Here is a 14,023-nt window from a genome sequence, read left to right as displayed (position 1 = left end):
TAAAGAAATTATTGGGTGCCTCTAACTCCTGAATAATAGCCAAGCCTATTTGAAGTTATGAGAGAGAATTTCTGGTGATGGAACTATCTGTACCTATAATAGTACAATAGAAGGTAGGAAAAGCTAAGTTCAGATGAGTGATAAAAGCAGTAAATGCTACAGAAATTAGAGGTGAGATTCAGAGAATGGAGCTTCTACTGTTGGCATGGGCTTGAGGAAAGACTTCTTGGAAGAGGTAAATGAGCTATGATTTCCTTTGTGTACAGATCTAATTTATTTTACCATTCTTCGTGTTTCTTGAACGCAGGAATTTATCTTTACCCTTGTGCATATTCAACAACTCCTATTTGGGAAATCAGGTTAACATTTGGCATTTGTTGAGTTAGTGTAGTATATCGGAACCAGGAAGGTGCTTGGAGGTAGACTTTTCCCAGACAGTATACAGGGTAGTTGATACAGCCTGGATCATTGGTCAGATACTTCTTCCTTATATATTATATATGTGGACTGGTGTCCCTGCCCATATTTTCTCCAGAATCACCAGTTTTAGTACTTTAAGTAAATCTTTTTCTTTTTATTCAGGTTTGTTTCATATATACAGTTACAAAAGATACTGTTTACTGAAGGTGGCTTGGCTGATGGTGTTCCAGAGTCACTTGCTATATTCTATTCCCCTCTGAACAGCTAACATTTGTCCTACCCATTATTTGACAGTGAACTCCTCCCCTCTATTTATTTATACTTTATGATTTTGCATATTAGGAGAAATAAGCATTAACTTATCAATGTACATTTAGGAGACTTGCCGCTCCCTATTGCAGAAATTTAAGTGTAATGAAAACAAAACTCTTTGAATTTTATTTTATTCTTTTGAGGAAATTTAGTAAGATATTATGAATTTTTTACGGTATTCTAACCTGCTTTTCCAGGGCATTTAGGGCAGTGATTATGTTTATATTTATCTAAAATGTAATGCATGGATTGCAAATTAATCCTCTAGCAAGTATCTAATACTATTGGTAGAAATGTTACTATTGCCCTTAGATTTACTAGATTTAATGGAACAATTTTTTTGAGATGGCCTTGAATTATGATGGGCTATTAGGCTGCTATTAAAAAGTAAGTTTTAGAATATTTTTTAATTATGTAGAGAAAATCTTCCAGATATAATAGCATATAAAAGACCAACAGATAAAAAAAAATAACAATGCCTTATTAAATGGCTTGCTCCTATTTATCTTTAAACACACACACCCACCCCCTTTTGTATGCTTATGCATATAGAAAAGACTGCAAAGAAATTTACTAAAGTCTTAACAGTGATTATCTCTGGGATGTAGTAATTGTGTTGATTTCTATTTTTTAATGCCTTTTCTTTGGACATTGCCCAAAGTTTTAAATTTTATTTTATTTTAACAAATAAATAATACATTTAAACAACAACAAAAAAAGTAGAGGTTGTGTGTGAGTGTATATGATTTGCTTGTTCTATTATAAACACAAATGAAAGGATCTTAATCCCATGTTAGTGAGTTTGAATTTTATTTTTTGGAAAGTGAGGAGCCATCAAATAATTTTAAGTGGAAAAGGGATGTGACTAAAGTCAGTGGTTTAAAATTTAAAAATTTAAACACTCTTGATAAACAACAAGGTCCTACTATATAACACAGGAAACTATATTCAGTATCCTGTGATAAACCATAATGGAAGAGAATATGAAAAAGAATAAATATATGTATAACTGAGTTACTTTACAGCAGAAATTAAACACACCATTGTAAATTAACTATACTTCAATTAAACTAAAAAAAGTTTTTTTAAACATTCTTAAGAGCCAGTAATTTCCATTTTTAGTAGCTGATTTTGAGCAGCAGTCTTCAAATTGGGGCATGCTTATCCCTGGGAGTACATGTACACTTTCCAAGGGATACATAGGCAAAAATAGTTTTGAAGGATTCGGTTTCCTGATCTTTTGTTATTGTGTATTCTCTCTTAAAAATTGATCAGCCTGAGAACTTGCCTGTGGTTTAGGCCCTTGCTACTCAAAAGTGTGGCCCGCTCACCAGCAGCATTGCCTTTACTAGTTGCTTGTCAGAAATGCAGAATCTCAGACCCACCCCAGACCTACTGAGTCATAATCTGCATTTTTAACAAGAACCCCAGGTGATTTGCCTGCACTTTGAAGACTTCTAGCTGTCCCATATCCTATTTCATGATTGCAAAAGAGGCATGCCTCTCATCTATTCCACGGAGTGTAAAAATCTTCAGAGTGCCAAAAAAAAAAAAAATCTTCAGAGTGCCAAAGGACTGTTGTAAAAGTTGATATTGAAATTGAGAAAGTGAATGACTGGAAAAACAAAAATCCTCTTGTAAAATAGGTGGCTCTCAAGTTCTCTTTTATTTTTATTTATTTTTTTGGCCACACCACATGGCACGTGGGATCCCAGTTCCCCAACCAGGGATTGAACCTGTGCCTGTTGCATTGGAAGCACGGAGTCTTAACCACTGGACCACCAGGGACGTCCTCAATTCTTTCTTTTTAAAGAACACAGAAGGAAGATGTAATCAACTTATCTGTTGGTAGATCATAAAAAGTAATTTTTAATCATAGCTCATTATGTGATTTTTTGACATATAATTCAGAAGGTAGTCAAAAAATAAATAGCACTAGCAGAAATTCCTTCTGTTCCCATGTATTTGTATAAGCAAGGTTTTCACTGCATACATCTATAAAAACAGATACAGACTTGATGCTGAATCTCATTTTTATTCTAGCAGTGATACTCATCTGTATATACATGAAATAATTGTAAAAACCAGAAAAAGTCCTGCCCATATCTTTGAGAATCACTATTAATACTATTTTGCTCCATATTTAATCATTATCTGTTGAAGTTCATAATATGTTTATATTGTTTTGGTCAATAGTGTACTTCTAATAGCATCCAAAAGAAATTTTTTAAATTTTTTGATCAAAGCCAAAAATGTTTAATTTTAATTTATACTCTTTTTTTCCCCAGAGAGGTCATATAGAGTGAAATATAAAAGACCCTGCAGCATAAAAGAATTATTACATTAGTTAAAATTCTATAGGGAAAGTTTAAGGAAAAGCAAGAATAATATAAATTTTTGACTGTATGAGAAGAAGCTGTACTTTTAAAAAATAGATGATATTTTTATTCTTTTGGTACTTTTGAAAGAACAAACATAACAGCTTTATTTAAAATGACAATATTTAGAGTAAACTGGAAAATACAAGTTTTACGATCATTATAAGCTATGAAAAATTTTGCTTGCCAACTTAAAAATGGTAAGAATATGCATAGATTTTCAAAATTATTTTAGGGAATATTTGAGCAGAAAAGCTTGAGTACCATTAACTGACAGCAGTAGATCCCAATCTTGTTTGCACATTCAAGTTACTTGGGGAGCTTTAAAAAATCCTGATGCCCCCAGGTCATAAAACAATCTATTCTTTTGGGCCTAGGCCCAAGATACTAGATTAACGATGAAGCTCCCACAAAAATGGTAATTTTTCTATAGTTATGTACATACACATCTGTTTTTTTCAGTAATTACATACATACACATAGCAAGTGATCTGAAATCTAGAACAAAAGGAAAAAGATAAGGAAAATAGTTAAAATTTGAGACGTGGAGGTTAGCCTTGATCCAGAAGGTCCACTTGCTTACTTTCACAACACATGGCTTAGTGAGAAAGTGATGGGTTTTTTTGTTGTTGTTGTTTTGTTTTTTTTTGTGGTTCGTGGGCCTCTTACTGCTGTGGCCTCTCGCGTTGCGAAGCACAGGCTCCAGATGCGCAGCCTCAGCGGCCACGGCTCACAGGCCCAGCCGCTCCGTGGCATGTGGGATCTTCCCGGACCGGGGCACGAACCCGTGTCCCCTGCATCGGCAGGCAGACTCTCAACCACTGCACCACGAGGGAAGCCCCCAAAAAACCTTTTAATGAACATTTCCCCAGCATACCCAGCAGTAGAGAAAAGTGAATTCTAATGTTCCCACCTTCAACAATTACCAACATTTTGCTTGCCTTTTTTTTTTTCTTCAGTCTCTTTCCACCACCTCTTTTTCTTCTGGTGTATTTTATGATAAATATAAGTTATGTCATTTAGTTCTTAAATATTTTGGTATGCATTAAAAAAGAGGACATTGTTAGTTATTGATTGCTCCCTAACAAAGTACCACAAACTTAGCAGCTTCAAACAATACATTTAATTATTTCATAGTTTATAGGGTCAAGATTTCAGTAATAGCTTAGATGAACCCTCTGCTTCTGGTTTCTTATATGGCTCCTAAGTCAAAGTGTTGACCAGGGTTGGGGTTTCATCTGTTATCTTGAGTGGGGAAGAATCTGTTTCCAAGTTTATGTGATTATTGGCAGAATTCATTTTCTTGAAAACAGTTGGCCAGAGGCTGCCTCTCTTCATTGCCATGTGGGCCTCCACAATGTGGTGTTTTGCTTCATCAAAGCCAGTAAGGGAGAGAGTAGGAAGAGTATGCTAACAGATGAAAGTCACAATTTTCTGTAGCCTAGTCCCAGAAGTGATATCCCATTACTTTTGCTGTATATTCTGTTGGTTAGAAGCAAGTTACTAGGGATTACACAAGGGCATGGAATACCAGGAGGTAGGGGTCATTTGGGGCCATCTTTGAATTTCCCTGCTGGAGACAATTTTTCTTAGAACCACAATGCCTTTATTTTACCTAACACATTTAGCAGTAGTTCTTTAGTAATACCTAATACCTAGTCTATTTTCAGTTTTCTCTGTTAAAAAAATGCCTTCTTATAGTTTATCTGAATCAGGATCCAAACACTCATTGTATTTGTTGTTGTAGCCCTTTAAAATTATTTTCATCAAGAATAGTCTTAACTATTCTTACTATTCTCCAACCATTTTTCTTTCATCCATTGATTTGTTGAAGAAACCAGTTCGTTTGTTCTGAAGAGGCTCCCACATTCTGGATATGTCCAGTTGCTTCTTTGTAGTAGCATTTGACTAATTCCTCTGTCATACTTTGTATAGATTGGGAGTTATAAGGAAAGACTTCTTTAGATTTTGGATCAATTTTTTTCTTTTTTAAAGACTCTTCCCTAGGTGGTGCCACGTACTTTGTTTTTGTATCACTTCAAGAGACACAAAGTCTGGGGGTGACAACTTGATCCCTTTATGGTAGAGTTTACCATCCACCTTTCATTAATGGTTTTAATCTCCAAAGATAACCATTGTTAGAATAAGCTAGTTCGTTAAAGTTACCAATATTGGATTTTTCTGAGTCTGTCATTCCTTTCACATTTATTAGCTGGAATTTTTTTTGTATAGAATTCTCCTTCATTCATTAGAGCTTTTTGGTTGCTCTGAACTAGTTTTATTGGAAAAGCAAGATAAATGCTTTTTTCCTTTTAATGACCAATTTTCAAAGTAATGTGTTGATATATACCTCCAGGTGTCTGACTTTTTCTTTTTTAAAAAGAAAAGCATTTATGAACCTTAGGCTTTTTATGTATTCATTGTGTTTTTTAAAATTTCAGTAGTCAGGTGCCAGATTGTCCCATCTTTGGCAAATGGGAGCCCCTTCAGGCTTGCCGCTCCTGTGTTCCTTTGACATGACCTCATTAATCTTTATTTGTTTTCTTGCTTTTTGGTATGGCAAGGTATCCTTTGTTTATCATACCCTGATGAGGGAATGATGTTTAAAGTTCACAACTGGAAACTAGGAATGCTTGTTGTTACTGGATTGTCATTTCTTTTAGACCCTTTTAGGGGACGTAGCTAGGAAATAAATATTTTTTTAAGAGAAAAATATCTTGAGTTCATACTGCTATTTCCAGTTCAAATTTGATTTATGGGATGGATTGTAACTTCCATAATTTTACAATTCTGTTATTTTTTCCTATGTCATCTTTACTATGTTGAGTCTTTCAGTCCATGAATACGATATATCTTTCCATTTATTTAGGTTGTCTTTAATTTCTTTCATTAGCATTTTGTAATTTTTAGGGCAGAGAGCCTCCTTACATGTTTTGTTATATTTATATTTATTTCCTTTGAAGCCATTTAAATGGTTTTGTGGTTTTAATTTTGGGTTCCACTTATTTATTGTTAGAATGTAGTAATGCAGTTGACTGTTGTTGATCTTGTATCCTGTGACATTGCTGAACTCAAGTTCTAGGAAGTTTTTTCTGTTTGTTGTTGGTAAATTCCTTGGGGTTTTCCATGTGACAAATCATGCCATCTGCTAATACGAACAGTTTCATTTTTTCTTTTCTGAAAGTTGTATTTCAATTTAGTTCAACTGTCAGGTTTTACTTTTTTTTTTCTGGATTTTGAATTGATATATAGGGGATGTGTTCTCAGTGTCAAGTTGTAATGGATTTACATGTATTTTCTTCTAGTACTTATATGTTTTTGTACTTTAATTTTCTGATCCATTTGAAATTTAATTTGATATACAAGAGTGAGGTATAAATTTAATCATGTTTCCAAATGGCTGTCCAGTTATTTCAACATCACTTATTATGAATTTCATATTTTCCCCACTGACTTGTGGTGCTACCTTGCTCATTTATTGACTTTTATTTTGATAATTTCTCTTTTCTTCCCAAATGTCTATTTATGTATAAAATCCTCCACTGTTTTAATCATAAAGACTTCATAATCTGCCTTAACATCTTGTAGGGTCTAGTCCTCCCTTGTTGCTCTTTTGTTCTTTTTCAGGGTTTTGGGGCTGGCTTAATTTTTTATATAAACTTTATTAACTATGTGAATTATATCACCCTTTAAAAAATTTTTATTAGCGTATAGTTGATTTACAATGTTGTGTTAGTTTCAGGCATACAGCAACGTGAATCAGTTATACATATACATATATCAACTCTTTTTTTTTTTAAGAGTCTTTTGGCCATTACTTGTTAGTTATCTATTTTATATTTAGTAGTGTGTGTATGTCAATCCCAGTCTCCCAGTTTATCCCTCCCCCCACTTATCCCCTGGTAACCATAAGTTTGTTTTCTACATATGTGATTCTACTTCTGTTTTGTAAATAAGTTCATTTGTACCCTTTTTTTTAGATTCCACATGTAAGTGATGTCATATGATATTTGTTTTCTGTGTCTGACTTACTTCACTCAGTATGACAGTCTCTAGGTCCATCCATGTTGATGCAAATGGCATTATTTTGTTCTTTTTTATGGCTGAGTAATATTCCATTGTATATGTGTACCACATCTTCTTTATCCATTCGTCTGTTGATGGACATTTAGGTTGCTTTCATGTCCTGGCTATTGTAAATAGTGTTTCAGTGAACTTTGGGGTGCATGTATCTTTTTGAATTATGGTTTTCTCTGGGTATATGCCCAAGAGTGGGATTGCTGGGTCATGTGGTAGTTCTATTTTTAGTTTTTTAAGGAACCTCCATACTGTTCTCCATAGTGGCTGTACCAATTTCCATTCCCACCAACAGTGCAGAAGAGTTCCCTTTTCTCCACAACCTCTCCAGCATTTATTGTTTGTAGATTTTTTGATGATGGCCGTTTTGACCGGTATGAGGTGATACCTCATTGTAGTTTTGGTTTGTATTTCTCTGCTGATTAGTGATGATGAGCATCTTTTCATGTGCTTTTTGGCCATGTGTTTGTCTTCTTTGGAGAAATGTCTATTTAGATCTTCTGCCCATTTTTTGATTGGGTTATTTGGGTTTTTTTTGTTATCGAGCTGCATGAATCACCTTTATTTATTGTCTAGTTTCAGGGAAGTACTTGTTCTTATTTTTGGGTATAATTAAATTATAAATTAATGTGGAGAGAATTGACATCCTTATGATGACGAGTCTTCCTGTATGGGACATACTATGCCTTTGAGTTTATTTTAGGCTTACTTATGTGCCTTTTAGGATTGTTTAAAATTTTTCTTCATAGGTTTTACACATTTCTTTTTTAAGTTTATGCCTAATATTTTATTTTGTTCCTGTTGTAAGTGGGGTCTTTTCTTCCATTATATCTTCTAACTGCATTTGCTTTTAAGTTTAAAGGCTCTGGTTTCTGTATTTTAACTTGATATATTTTTTTCAAACTAAATTTATAATATTTTTTTCCATTGATTCTTTGGTGTTATCTAGATAATGTAATCTTATGTGCAAACAAGTAATTTTTCATTTTCCTTTCTAATATGTATGCTGTAATCACTTGCCTCTTTTTTACTGAGTTATAGACTTTTATTTTTTAGAGCAGTTTTAGATTTACAGAAATATGAAGCAGATAGTACAGAGAGTTCCCATATACTCTCCAGCAGTCTTTACTGTTATTAATTATGTAACTAATATTATGATTACATACTATATTATTACAGTTGATAAACCAACATTGATATACTATTATTACTATAGTCCATAGTTTATTCAGATTTCTTTAGTTTTTACCTAATGTGCTCTTTCTGTTCCAGGATCTCATCCAGGATTGTATTTAATTGTCATGTCTCCCAGGCTCTTCTTGGCTGTGACAGTTTCTCAGACTTTGTTTTTGATGACTTTTATAGTTTGAGGAGGGCTGGTCAGGTGTATTGCAGGGTGCCCCTCTCTTGGAGTTTGTGTGATTTTTTTTTTTTTTTTCCCCTCCTGATTAAGATGGGTTATAGTGTTTTGGGAGAAAGATCAAAGAGATAAAGTGCCATTTTCATCACTTTATGTACATAACTATTCTCATGATTTTTCACTATTGATTTTGACTTTGATTACCTGGTCGAGATAGTGTTTGTCAAGTTTCTCTAGTGTAAAGTTATTTCTTTTTTTCTTTCCATACTGTACTCTTTGGAAGGAAATTACTATGTGTAACCCACTGTAGAGCTCACACATAGAGTGGGGAATTACGCTCTTCTGCTTTAGGGTAGAATACCTATGTAATTTATTCAGAATTCTGCATGGGAGATTAGTCTTTGCCATTTATTAATTTATTCAGTAAGTTATATCAATTTGGACTTCATGTATACTTATTTTGTCCTTTGGGTTATAATCTAGTACTAGTTTATTTTGTTGCTCAAATTGTTCCAGTTTTGGCTCTTGTGCCCTTTTGACGTAACCCCCATCAGTTGATTTCTTTTTAAGCACTTCTTTACTTTCTGGTACTACAAGATGCTCCAGACTCATCTTGTATATTTCCTGCCCCATTTCTTCACAGAGCCCTGGTTCCTTTTATTGGAAAATGATATCAGAAACTAAGATTTGGGTATTAGGTAAGCTCCTTGCTTCTGGGGTATTGTTTATTTTAATAACTCTAAGCTGACGAAGTGAAGCAATAAACTTGTGTATAGTAATATAAGTTTATGTATAGAAATAAATTTATGTATATGTACATATCTGAAAATATTTCTATACGTAACCATTTGTATTTATATTAAATTAAACATGAGTTTCTACTGATGTCTCCTACTGTATTCCATTACTACATGGATAATTCTAGACTCCTCCCTTTGCTGATCTGTAAATTTCCACTCCAGTAGTTATAAACCTGGCTCTAACCATTTGCAAAGCATCTGAATTTTTCAGTTCTAGTATACCTGTATAGCAGTATCAAAATTGTTTATCTGTACCTTGTAGGACTCAACTTTATTAACTAGAGAACTCATGTACAGTTTCTTCTACCTTTAGTCTTACATACTTCATTCATTTACAGAGTTACTTAGGTCAGTATCTTTTCCCCATTGCCTTAAGTGGCGTTGTTTCATACATTTGTAATATAGTTAGATTTTCTTGTCGCAGTTTGCATTCTTTCATGGAAGCCTCTAACTTGCTAATTTTTTTCTAACTTGCATGCGTTAAGGTTTATTCTTTTTTTTTTTTTTTTTTTTGCGGTACACGGGCCTCTCACTGTTGTGGCCTCTCCCGTTGCGGAGCACTGGCTCCGGATGCGCAGGCTGAGTGGCCATGGCTCACGGGCCCAGCCGCTCCGCGGCATGTGGGATCTTCCCGGACCGGGGCACGAACCCGTGTCCCCTGCATCGGCAGGAGGACTCTCAACCACTGCGCCACCAGGGAAGCCCAAGGTTTATTCTTAATGTTCTGGAGTTCCATAGGTTTTGACAAATGTGTAATGTTACATATCCGCCATTTACAGAACCATACAGAATAGTTTCACTACCCTAAAAAATCCTCTGTGTTTCACCTGTTCGTTCCTTCCCCTCTCCCCCTTAACCCTTGGCAAACTGATCTTTTTACTGCCTATAGTTTTGTTTTTTCCAGATGTTCATATAATTTTTAAATTTAACAACATTCATTTATGATTTCTTCATGTCCAGATGTTCATATAATTTTTTAATGTAGCAACATTCATTTATGATTCCTTCAGGTCTTTTCATGGCTTGATGGCTCATTTCTTTTTACTTATGAATAATATTCCATTTTATGGACATACCACAGTTTATCCTTTCACCTATTGAAGGACATACTGATTGCTTTCCGTTTTGGGCAGTTATGAGTAAAAGCTGCTATAAACATTCATGTGAAGGTTTTGGTTTGGATGTAAGTTTTCAACTCATTTGAGTAAATACCTAGGAGTCTGATTGCTGGATTGTATGGTAAGATACGATCACTCTACCATTTGGCATTCCCACCAGCTGTGGGAATTGAATGCTCAATTCTATTTGGTACTGTCAGGGTTTTTTTTTAATTTTTTTTTTTTTTTTTGAGGTATGCGGGCCTCTCACCGTTGTGGCCTCTCCCATTGCGGAGCACAGGCTCCAGACCCGCAGGCTCAGTGGCCATGGCTCACGGGCCTAGCCACTCCGTAGCATGTGGGATCCTCCCGGACCGGGGCACGAACCCGTGTCCCCTGCATCGGCAGGCAGACTCTCAACCACCGCGCCACCAGGGAAGCCCTTTTTTAAATTTTTATTGGCGTATAGTTGTTTTACAATGTTGTGTTAGTTCTGCTGTACAGCAAAGTGAATCAGCAATATGTATACATATATCCCTTCTTTTTTGGATTTCCTTCCCGTTAGGTCACCATAGAGCATTGAGTAGAGTTCCCTGTGCTATACAGCAGGTTCTCATTAGTTATCTGTTTTATATATAGTAGTGTATATGTGTCAATCCCAATCTCCCAATTCATCCCCCACACACCCCTTCCCTCCCTGCTATCCATACATCCGTCCGTTCTCTATGTCTTTGTGTCTCTTTCGTCTTTGCAAATAAGTTCATCTGTATCATTTTTCTAGATTCTACATATGAGCGAGTACTGTCAGTTTTTTTTTTATTTTAGCATTCCAATAGGTGTGTAGTGATAATCTCATTACTGTTTTTTGGGTTTATTTGGGGGGGGCCGCGCCATGCAGCATGCAGATCTTGAGGGCTCTTTTAGTTGCAGCATGTGGGTTGTAGTTCCCTGACCAGGGATCGCACCTGTGTCCCCTGCATTGGGATTGCAGTCTTAATCACTGGACTGCCAGGGTCCCTCATTACTGTTTTAATCTGTAATTCTCTAATGGTATGTGATGTTGAGCATCTTTTCATATGTTTATTTTCCATCTATATACAGATGTCTGCTCACATCTTTTGTCTGTTTTTAAATTCGGTTGTTTGTTTTCTTATTGCTGAGTTTTAAGAGTTCTTTGTAGGTTTTGGATACAGACCTTTACCATGTGCGGGTTTTGCAAATATTTTCTCCCCATCTGTGGTCTGTTGTTTATTTCTCTTAACAGTGTCTTTTGCAGAGCAGAAGTTTTTAATTTTAATAAAGTCCGACTTACCAATTTTTTTCTTTCATGGATTGTGCTTTTGGTGTTTAAGGTCATTGTCTAACCCAAGTCACCTAATTGTCTCCTGTATTATCTTCTAGGAGTGTTATAGTTTTGTGTTTCACATTTAGCTCTAAGATTCATTTTGAGTTGATTTTTGTGAATGGTGTATGGTCTTTATTTTATTTTATTTTTTTTACTATGTGGTTGCGCATTTGTTACAGCACCTTTTTTTTTTTTTTTTTTTTTTTTTTTGTGGTATACGGGCCTCCCTCTGTTGTGGCCTCTCCCGTTGCGGAGCACAGGCTCCGGATGCGCAGGCTCAGCGGCCATGGCTCACGGGCCCAGCCGCTCCGCGGCATGTGGGATCCTCCCAGACCGGGTCGCGAACCCGGTTCCCCTGCATTGGCAGGCGGACGCGCAACCACTGCGCCACCAGGGAAGCCCAGCACCTTTTGTTGAAAGGATTCTCTTTTCTCCATTGAATTGCCTTTGCTCTTTTGTCAAAGATAGTTGATTATTTGTTTGGGTTTATTTCTGAACTCTATATTCTTTGCCATTGATCTATGTTCTTTCACCATTACCACACTGTCTTTGTTACTGTAGCTCTAAGTAAGTCCTGAAGGCAGGTAATGTCATTCCTCAACTTTGTGCTTTAGTATTGTGTTGGCTATTCTCCGTCTTTTGTCTTTCCATATAAACTTTAGAAGTTTGTTGATACACACAAAATAGCTTTCTGGGATTTGTTTGGGATTGGATTAAATGTACAGATCAACTTGGAAAAACTAGTATCTTAACAATATTGAGCCCTATATCCATGAACATGGACTATCTCTCCATTATTTATTTAGATTTTCTTTGATTTCTTTCATTAGTAGTTATAGTTTTCCTTATGTAAATCTTATACATATTTTGTTAGACTATTCTTAAGTATTTTATTATTTTTAGTGCTAATATAAATGGTATTGTGTTTTTACTTTTAAATTCCAGTTATTGCTGGGATATAGGGAATCAGTTGACTTTTGTATATTAACCTTCTGTCCTGCAACTTTGCTATAATTGCATATTAGTTTCAGGAGGTTTTTTGTTGATTCTTTGGGATTTTCTATATAGACAATCATGTCATCTGTGAACAATGCCAGTTTTCTTTCTTTCTTTTCAATCTGTATACCTTTTATTTCCTTTTTTAGTTTAATTGCATTAGCTAGAACTTCCAGTATGATGTTGAATAGGAGTGCTTTGTTCCTGATGTTAAGGAGAAAGCATATAATTTCTCACCATTATGTTAGCTATAGGTGTTTTTAGATGTTCTTTATCAATTTGAGGAAGGTCCTTTCCACTTCTAGTTTGCAGAGATTTTTAATTTTGAATGGGTGTTGGAGTTTGTGAAATGCTTTTTCTCCATCTGTTGATACATGACTTTTTTTCTTTTGCTTGTTGATGTGATGGATTTCATTGATTTTTTAAAATTTTATTTATTTTTTATACAACAGCTTCTTACTAGTTATCTGTTTTATACATATTAGTGTATATATGTCAATCCCCGTCTCCCAACACCAACCGCCCTCACCCCCCACTTTCCTCCCTTGGTGTCCATATGTTTGTTCTCTACATCTGTGTCTCTATTTCTGCCCTGCAAACTGGTTCATCTGTACCATTTTTGTAGATTCTAGATATATACATTAATATACGATATTTGTTTTTCTCTTTCTGACTTCACTCTGTATGATAGTCTCTGGGTCGATCCACGTCTCTACTAATGACCCAAATTCGTTCTTCTTTAATGGCTGAGTAATATTCCATTGTATATATGTACCACATCTTCTTTATCCATTCGTCTGTCGATGGGCATTTAGGTTGCTTCCATGACCTGGCTATTGTAAATAGTGCTGCAGTGAACATTGGGGTGCATGTGTCCTTTTGAATTATGGTTTTTCTCTGGGTATATGCCCAGTAGTGGGGTTGCTGGGTCATATGGTAATTCTATTTTTAGTTTTTTAAGGAACCTCCATACTGTTCTCCATAGTGGCTGTATCCATTTACATTCCCACCAACAGTGCAAGAGGGTTCCCTTTTCTCCACACCCTCTCCAGCATTTATTGTTTGTAGATTTTTTGATGATGGCCATTCTGACTGGTGTGAGGTGATACCTCATTGTAGTTTTGATTTGCATTTCTCTAATAATTAGTGATGTTGAGCAGCTTTTCATGTGCTTCTTGGCCATCTGTATGTCTTCTTTGGAGAAATGTCTATTTAGATCTTCTGCCCATTTTTGGATT

General features: G+C 35.4%; 1 protein-coding gene across 2 annotated transcripts in view; it reads left to right on the top strand.

The window, feature by feature from the left end:
- Nucleotides 1-14,023, top strand: part of MKLN1 (muskelin 1) — a 179,545-nt gene that overhangs the window by 10,961 nt on the left and 154,561 nt on the right. The window contains exon 1 of one of the 2 annotated variants that reach the window (XM_028489738.2): nt 9,214-9,245. The exons of the other annotated variant lie outside the window; for it this stretch is intronic. The gene's annotated coding sequence lies outside the window, so the exon portion shown is untranslated. Of the gene's footprint in view, nt 1-9,213; nt 9,246-14,023 lie in introns of those variants that run through there. 2 annotated transcript variants of the gene reach the window in all.

Source organism: Physeter macrocephalus, chromosome 5 (assembly GCF_002837175.3).
Source record: "Physeter macrocephalus isolate SW-GA chromosome 5, ASM283717v5, whole genome shotgun sequence".
In the NCBI taxonomy this organism is placed as follows: domain Eukaryota; kingdom Metazoa; phylum Chordata; class Mammalia; order Artiodactyla; family Physeteridae; genus Physeter; species Physeter macrocephalus.
Note: the sequence above shows the minus strand (reverse complement) of the source record. Positions and strands in the feature narration are given on the sequence as shown.